Source organism: Amia ocellicauda, chromosome 13 (assembly GCF_036373705.1).
Source record: "Amia ocellicauda isolate fAmiCal2 chromosome 13, fAmiCal2.hap1, whole genome shotgun sequence".
In the NCBI taxonomy this organism is placed as follows: domain Eukaryota; kingdom Metazoa; phylum Chordata; class Actinopteri; order Amiiformes; family Amiidae; genus Amia; species Amia ocellicauda.
In genome coordinates, this window is record NC_089862.1 from 18,134,512 (window position 1) to 18,141,879 (window position 7,368).

Here is a 7,368-nt window from a genome sequence, read left to right on the forward strand (position 1 = left end):
CCTGTTCCTGGCCTTTGCTTGTTCTTTGATTTCCGTCTCTTGGATCTCCCTCTGTACTCTGCCTGATCATCCGACTTATAGCCTGTTTACCCCGACCACGACACTAGCTTAACCTCCATTGCCCAGTTTGCCAGTTCTTGACCACACGACTGTTTTGACCTATATCTTTAGTCACGCACTTGGGTCCACAACCCCTGGCAGTCCTGTTACATTAATGGTAATGCATTTTTAAGAATTTGAAAGCAAACTATAATGCAAGACATCTGATTTACTTGCATTTGGTAAAGTATCCATTTTAACTGTGCATCTACCTGCTTGTAACTAATTCATTACTAATCTATTATATTCAAAGCAAAACTTAATGAGGTTTAAAAGAGGCTTTAAATCAAACATTTTGAAACTCAGAAACACTAAAGGAAATATAAAACAGTAAGATTGGAACAAATGAGCGGACAAGTTATAATTTCATAATTTTATTCTAATAACCAAAACCTATCTACCTAAAAAGAAAAAAAAAAAATTCTAATCTAAAAATCTAGAATTGTGATCAGAACAATGATGTGTTCAATTTCCAGGATTGGTTAGGAAGAGATCATTTCATAAGTATTCAGAAATAAAATAAGGTCATATGTCTGTAAAATATGTATTGACATTTATTTACCAATAAGAGGAGCATTAAATAGAACAATATCCACAGTAGCATTTGCAGGTGAATTTTAGTTACATGCAGTGCAATTTGAACATCAGTCTAAAATATCTGAAAATCATAGGAGAGACTAGAATTATAAGTGTTTTTAACACACTGCAAAACCATTAGACTAGGGACTGTCTTAAAACTTCAAATTCAACCCAGAAAAGGGTGCGTCTTAATCTGCCCCCAGATTTGGAAACGTGATTATTTTGTGTTATTACTCTTAAAACAGTTACTGCATTAAACTGTTACAGGTTTTCTTGCATCAAAAGTCAATCAACATTATAAATGATCATGAGCAAATAAGCACATTCCTCCAACTCACTTGCATAGTGTCATCTGTATGAAATATGCGTCTCCCGAGGCAATATTCACTGTTGTGTGCACCACTTCCATCAGGCATAAATGCTAACAATGTGTCTGAAGTGTATGTAGGTATTGTATAGTACGTATGTGGGGCAGGTTTTGCTTGTGTGTGTGTCTTTCGGTAATTTGCAAAACAATGTATTTTTAGTATAAGGTGTTTCCATTTCAGGAGACGATGCATTATCTCTGTAAGAGCTAAATCAAACTGGTGATGTCTGCATCTGGCTCAAACTGGGACAGGCACAGCCTAGTGAAGGACATACTAAATACAAGGGACACTTTGCAAGCAAGTTGATGCCATGTGCTAGATTGCTCATTATTATCTATAAAGACATTTAAAACAAACAAACAAACATATAAAGACTGACATGGCATAAATGCATGTACTCTGATGCAAAAGCCTGATGGATCAGTTGTTTAGACACCAGCGACAGCGTGGAGTGGTCAGTGTCGTACTTGCTGAGATGCCTTCCCTTCCTCTCGCTGTTGATGGCTGTTTTCTACTTGATTAGAGGGATGAAGAACAGGCCAGTTATGTGCTTGACCCTTCGAGTTTAAAAAAGTCAAATGGTTACTGATCACAGCCTTATGACTTAATCTGCAACAACCAGATTATCATATTCACACTGTATAACATGCAAATCACATGCAGTGCATAGATATTAAGATAAGTGTCATATTGCATATGTTTGCCGAATTAATAATAAGTAACATGTACACTAGACTTCATGAGAGCATTGTTATGAGCTTGTAGTTGCAGCCTGCTGTATTCTTACCAATTCTTAGTATTTTCTAATTGGTTGCCTTTGGTCACATTGCAAGATCAAAGTGTAATCTTACTTCACTCAGAAAAACAATAGAGAGAGCATACTTTGAGCTTGTCTTTTGCAACCTTCCTCCATCTGCACATGTTAAACCCTTTGCTTGTAAGTAATATTGTATATATCATCAGTTAAAGTCGGTTTCTGTTAATATTTTGTAATTTAATTGTGTATTTTGATATGCTGTGTAGATAAACAGTTGACCACATGGTTACACGGTTGCATGGATAATTGGTTTGATGCAATCACTATAATTATGTAATCATACATCATACAGGTAATGTCATTGCATTTATGTACATAGTATATTTACCTGCATTAGCATTCTGTTTGACTTCTGTCTGGATTCTAATTGAGAATATTGTTTGCATATTTGTCGTTCCGGTTCACAAAATAATAGCATCCAGTGTAGTGAGAATGCACATGTTACTCAGGACATTCAAGTAAACAGCACGAACTTAACTTTAGCGCCTGGGTCTTCACTCCAGCCTTACAGTACTCATCCTCAGAGACGTGCAGAGGGGCGGAGGAGGCAGGGGTGAGATTATCATCTCAGAATATGTTTATCACACCTCGGTTCTTGTTGAGGGTAAGCATGCTCTCACAAGGTGTCGATTTGTATGTACAAAATAGATAGCAAACCGCAATGCACATCTAGTGGCAGGGTCTTTATTAACTGCCAAGTTCAAAAGTGCAGAAGTCTGAAACCGAAGATTCTCTGTACTGACCAGGTCTTCAGATTTGGCCACCATACTTTAACATTTCCACTCACAACCACCAGTCTGCTGCCCCCCACTCCTACCAAGGACAGACTGAACCTTTACATACACCTAGGTTAGCCTTCAGACACTCAAAAACACAAACACATGAACAACAATGGGGTGAAGATCTGCATTTCTTTCCCTGTGTGTCAAGTCACTGTCCCACGGTCTCACTGTGTACAGTGCTGTGCTATAGTTCCCACCTTGATAACTAGGAGAACAGGGTCTGATAAGAACCAGTTTTCTCCAGCAATTTGGGCTTGATACATCGTACAAGCCCCCCTTGTATTAAAAAGTACATATGCATTAATTTTCCACTCATCCTGGGACAGACATGTGGGCCTGTTATCTTTCTCTCCTGTCTGGTCTGCATAAAAGTGCCTGTACTTTGTAACTTCTCTAAGACTCTTCCTCTTGATTGAAAATGCATATCTCTCTCAATTATTTGGACTCTTCAGGGGGGAACAATAACATTACTCAAGAAGATGAATAAACAGATGTGAGTGATGCACTACACAATTATGCATTTTTAAACATCTCAATTGAGTGTTTTTTCATATTTCAAAATATAGTACAAAATATTTCATAACATAAAAGTGTTATAAAAGAAAGCTGCCACTGCAGGGTCTCTACCCTGGAAAGGGTCCACATGCTGCAGCAAGGAGGAGACTGGGGAGATTGGTCATCATACTGGAACAGTTGCTGTAGGTCCTGCCTCCATCTGTCACAGTGATCTCACTTCCCCCAGCGTTAACCAAAGCCTTATCTGAGACATATTCTGTTTGTTTTGGACATTTGGTTAATCATTTTATAACGATGATGTTGCAAATGAATGTATGGTCAGAGGCACGTGTCTTCTGTATATAAATAAAACATTGTTACGGTACAAGTTTGTGAGATCTAATGTGTGGAAAACCTAAAGTTGTGATTTGGCCCAGGCCATAGATAGTGCTGTGAAGCCTGGGCCTGTACACTGCTCGTCTTAGGTTAGTTGTTAGTAAAACAAGATTAGAAACAAATAAACCAACTAAATGATGTTTGTTTTCTATATGTTGCCAGCAGTACTATGTGATGGAATACATGTAGGTTTATCTGAGGAAGTAAATCTCTTCCTGTAAATCAGCTAGAAAACTTTAATATGCTGACATTGAGAATGAGCTTGTGGTCATTGTAGTCACTTCATAGCTCTTCTATACATACTTGGGTGTCTGTGGAGGTGTGAATGACTGAACTTCAGAGAGTCCTGTCAAGAGCCTACACTGTCCAGTCTATTCAGTCCATCATGCGGCACTGAGCACCACTGCCTCAACGCAGCAATGAACCTGCTCACTGTCCTGCTAGGCTGTCTGCATGTCTCCTCTTTGATTTCCCGGGGTGAGAATCGCTGATGCTTTTAATTCTCAAGCAATATACACTGCACACACACACACACACACAAACGTATGTATATGTTTATATATGTGCTTCTGGTTCGGTCTCTGCAAGACATCTCGACCTGTATAACCAGTGTCGTACACTTTGACATCTTCAACTAACAGTGTACTGACAGTGGTTGATTTATATTTTAAATATGTATTAAAGTAAATATGACAAGAAACTGGAAACAACTAGTGGTATGAATCTTGGATTCTCCAAAGGAAGAGTGAAATGCTGAAACTGAAACATTAAGTTGATCTGGTGTGTCCACTGTGGGTACAATATTTCACATCAAGTTATCAGCCATAAAAATCTAAAATGAAAAACTTAAAGCTTCTGCTGAATAGAGGTTTTGTAATATATATTCATTAAATTCTGTTGGGTCTCTATGTTCTCCTTTATAACACTTATTGTGTGTTGCTAAAGCATATTGTGGCTGTGGGTGGGGTTGGATGAATGATATGATAAATAAGCTGTGTGTTCATTTTATATTTGTTTTTATCCACTTAGATTTACATGGTTTTCTTTTGTTCATTCTAACCTAGGCCTCAAAAAATTAACTAATATACAATTGTCTTACAATAATATACACTACAGTAATAAAAGCTAAAGGCATTATTTGGATTTTTGTTGATGTTTTTTTTCTTCCTTGTCTTAGATGTTAATGGAAACATGAATATCATGCAGTCTCCTCACAAGATAACAGTGAGACAGGCAGAGTCCGTTCAGATGTTGTGCTGCTGGGAAACAGATCTGGATTTGGAACGAATAAGAGTTGAATGGTGGAAGGATAGAAATCGAATTAAATCTAGTTTTCATAACATTAAAAATGGGTCCACAGAAGTCAATCTGAATAAGTGTGTTTTTTCTATTTCCAGGAATTGTTCTAAATTGACAATTTCAAAAGTATCCAAAAATGATACGGGGAAATACTTATGTAAAGCAATTATTGAGATCCCTAAGTTCATCACAGGAGAAGGAAGTGGAACAAATCTAACAGTAGAAGCAGCAGAAAATATAAATACAGGTGAGTAATCTTATGCTCTTTGCACTTTCAAGAATCAGAAAAGAAGTGAGAAACAAAGTATTGCTGGAACAGATTAATGGTAATTCATGTTTAACAAATAAAAAGGAAACTATAATGCAAGACATCTGATTTATTCATATTTGGAAAGTATTCATTTTAACTGCATCTACCTGCTTGTAACTGTAATTAATTACTAATCTATTATATTCAAAACAACACTTCATTAGACAGGTTTTAAAAAGGCTTGAAGAGTTGATTAAATCAAACATTTTGAAACTCAGAAACACTAAAGGAAATATAAGACAGTAAGATTGGAACAGTGGAAAACATTTGCAGGCAAGAATTAATCTAAAAATCTAAAAAAAGGTGGTCAGAACATTTTATCTGTCGAGTTTCCGGTTCAGAAGAGATCATTTTTAAAGCATTCAGAAATAAAACAAGGTGATATGTCTAAAATATTTATTATCATTTCTTTAGGAAAATAAGAGGATTAAATAGACCAATTTCAAGAGCAGTATTTGCAGGTGAATTATAATTACATGCAGAGGTATTTGAATACGAGTCTAAAATAGTATAATTGTTCTTAAAACTTGCTTCAATATAATTAGACTAGGATAGACTTTGAGTAGAAGGAAGCATCTGACAAAGAAATAAAGCAACCACTGAGTAGAGGCTTGTAGGTGGGACGGGTTTGCCGTAATCTGGACCCAGATTTGGAAACATTTGATTGACTTTTGAACAAATAAAACTGGTAACAGTTGAATGCAGTTTGCTGCTTTAAGAGTGCTAACAAAAGCAATCAACATAAACCAGTAACACGTATACATTGATAGCTTTCGATAAAGCAATCTGTATAATGTTAATTGATAATGATTAACAATCTATACAAGTATTGTTAATGTAGTTATAAACCTTCATGAATTAAGTCCCTTCCAGAACAGTTAAGGCAGGAGCACTTTAAAGGCAATCGTTTACATTTATGTAATCAATTACAATCACAGACAAGATGTAATAGTAATCAGACAAATAATTAAAATGTTGCTGTTGAATCACATCTTCCTCAGATCATATATTGCAATAGTGATATAACAATATGTTCTTAAGATAAAATTAATAGCTGTTAATAATATTAAAATATAATTTATAGGTTGTTATTCATTGCATGTTAATATTGTATAGATTGTGTATTAACTTCTATTGATGATCTTATAATACTGTTATAAATATAACTATAAAATATGAATGCCTTAAATCTAGTTTGTTCAATTTCTGAGAGGCAGTTAACTTTCAGATTGAATGATGAAGACTGTATAGGAAGTTGAAGAAAGTGTTTTGTGATAATTATATAATGTTTTATATTAATACTAGCATCATTAAGTAGTTTGTATACAGACTGAGTGGATTAGATTTAGCAGGACAAGTAAAGGGTCAACAAGGTTGATTTGTTAGAAACTCCTGTCAGTAATGAAAGATCACACAGTGCCGTTTCTGTTAATGAGCGATTGACACTAGGTAAATGACGACCATGGGATCGCATCTTCCTAGTGCACATCAAAGACAGACATCTGCTTTTTTTATCCATCACCTCTTCACGGGAGGACAGATCGTAAACGGACCCGGACCTGTATCTTCTGATTGGATGAACGGCCATAAGATGTTACGTCATTTTCCTATAAAGCTGTACTCATGTGTGTAAACATTAAGTCTCACTGAAGGAATTATTCCCGACGTGGGGCTTCCGAGCGGCTCGATTAAAGTTCTATTTGCTTTATATCCGTGACTTCTCCACTTATTTCCCACACGGTTCTACAAATGATTTAGCGATGAACTTTTTACACAAACAACCATACAAACACGCTGCGTTATTGACTACACTGACTAATAAAATAATTGTGTATAATTTTGAGAGGACTGTGGTCCAGACCAAATGAAATCTTTGAAGTCTGTAATTACAATTATAATTTTTAATCTGAATGCACCTTTTCAATGTTCAGAGGATTCACTAGTGAAACTAGTGCAAACCAGCCAGCTACCAATATGAACCTGTGAATTTGTGACTGGTTTTAATGTATTTGGTTTGGGATGATGCATCAATTATATCATCACAACATTTTCATAAGACCATATTCAATCCAAGAAAAGGAACAATATTTAAATTGTGAATTGCAATGTAAATACCCCATATAATAGTTAAAATGGTTAAGAACAACACAAGTACTTTTACGATCCAAAACAGTAGGATACTTTCTTCATCAATCTTGTTTTGGACAGCAGTTAATTAATTTT

General features: G+C 35.8%; 1 long non-coding RNA gene across 1 annotated transcript; it reads left to right on the forward strand.

The window, feature by feature from the left end:
- The first annotated feature begins 637 nt into the window (after positions 1-637).
- LOC136766537 (uncharacterized) lies at positions 638-6,923 on the forward strand. Its single transcript, XR_010821752.1, has 3 exons — positions 638-4,013; positions 4,714-5,082; positions 6,686-6,923. It is a non-coding gene; the product is annotated as an uncharacterized LOC136766537 (long non-coding RNA).
- Positions 6,924-7,368: the final 445 nt, after the last annotated feature.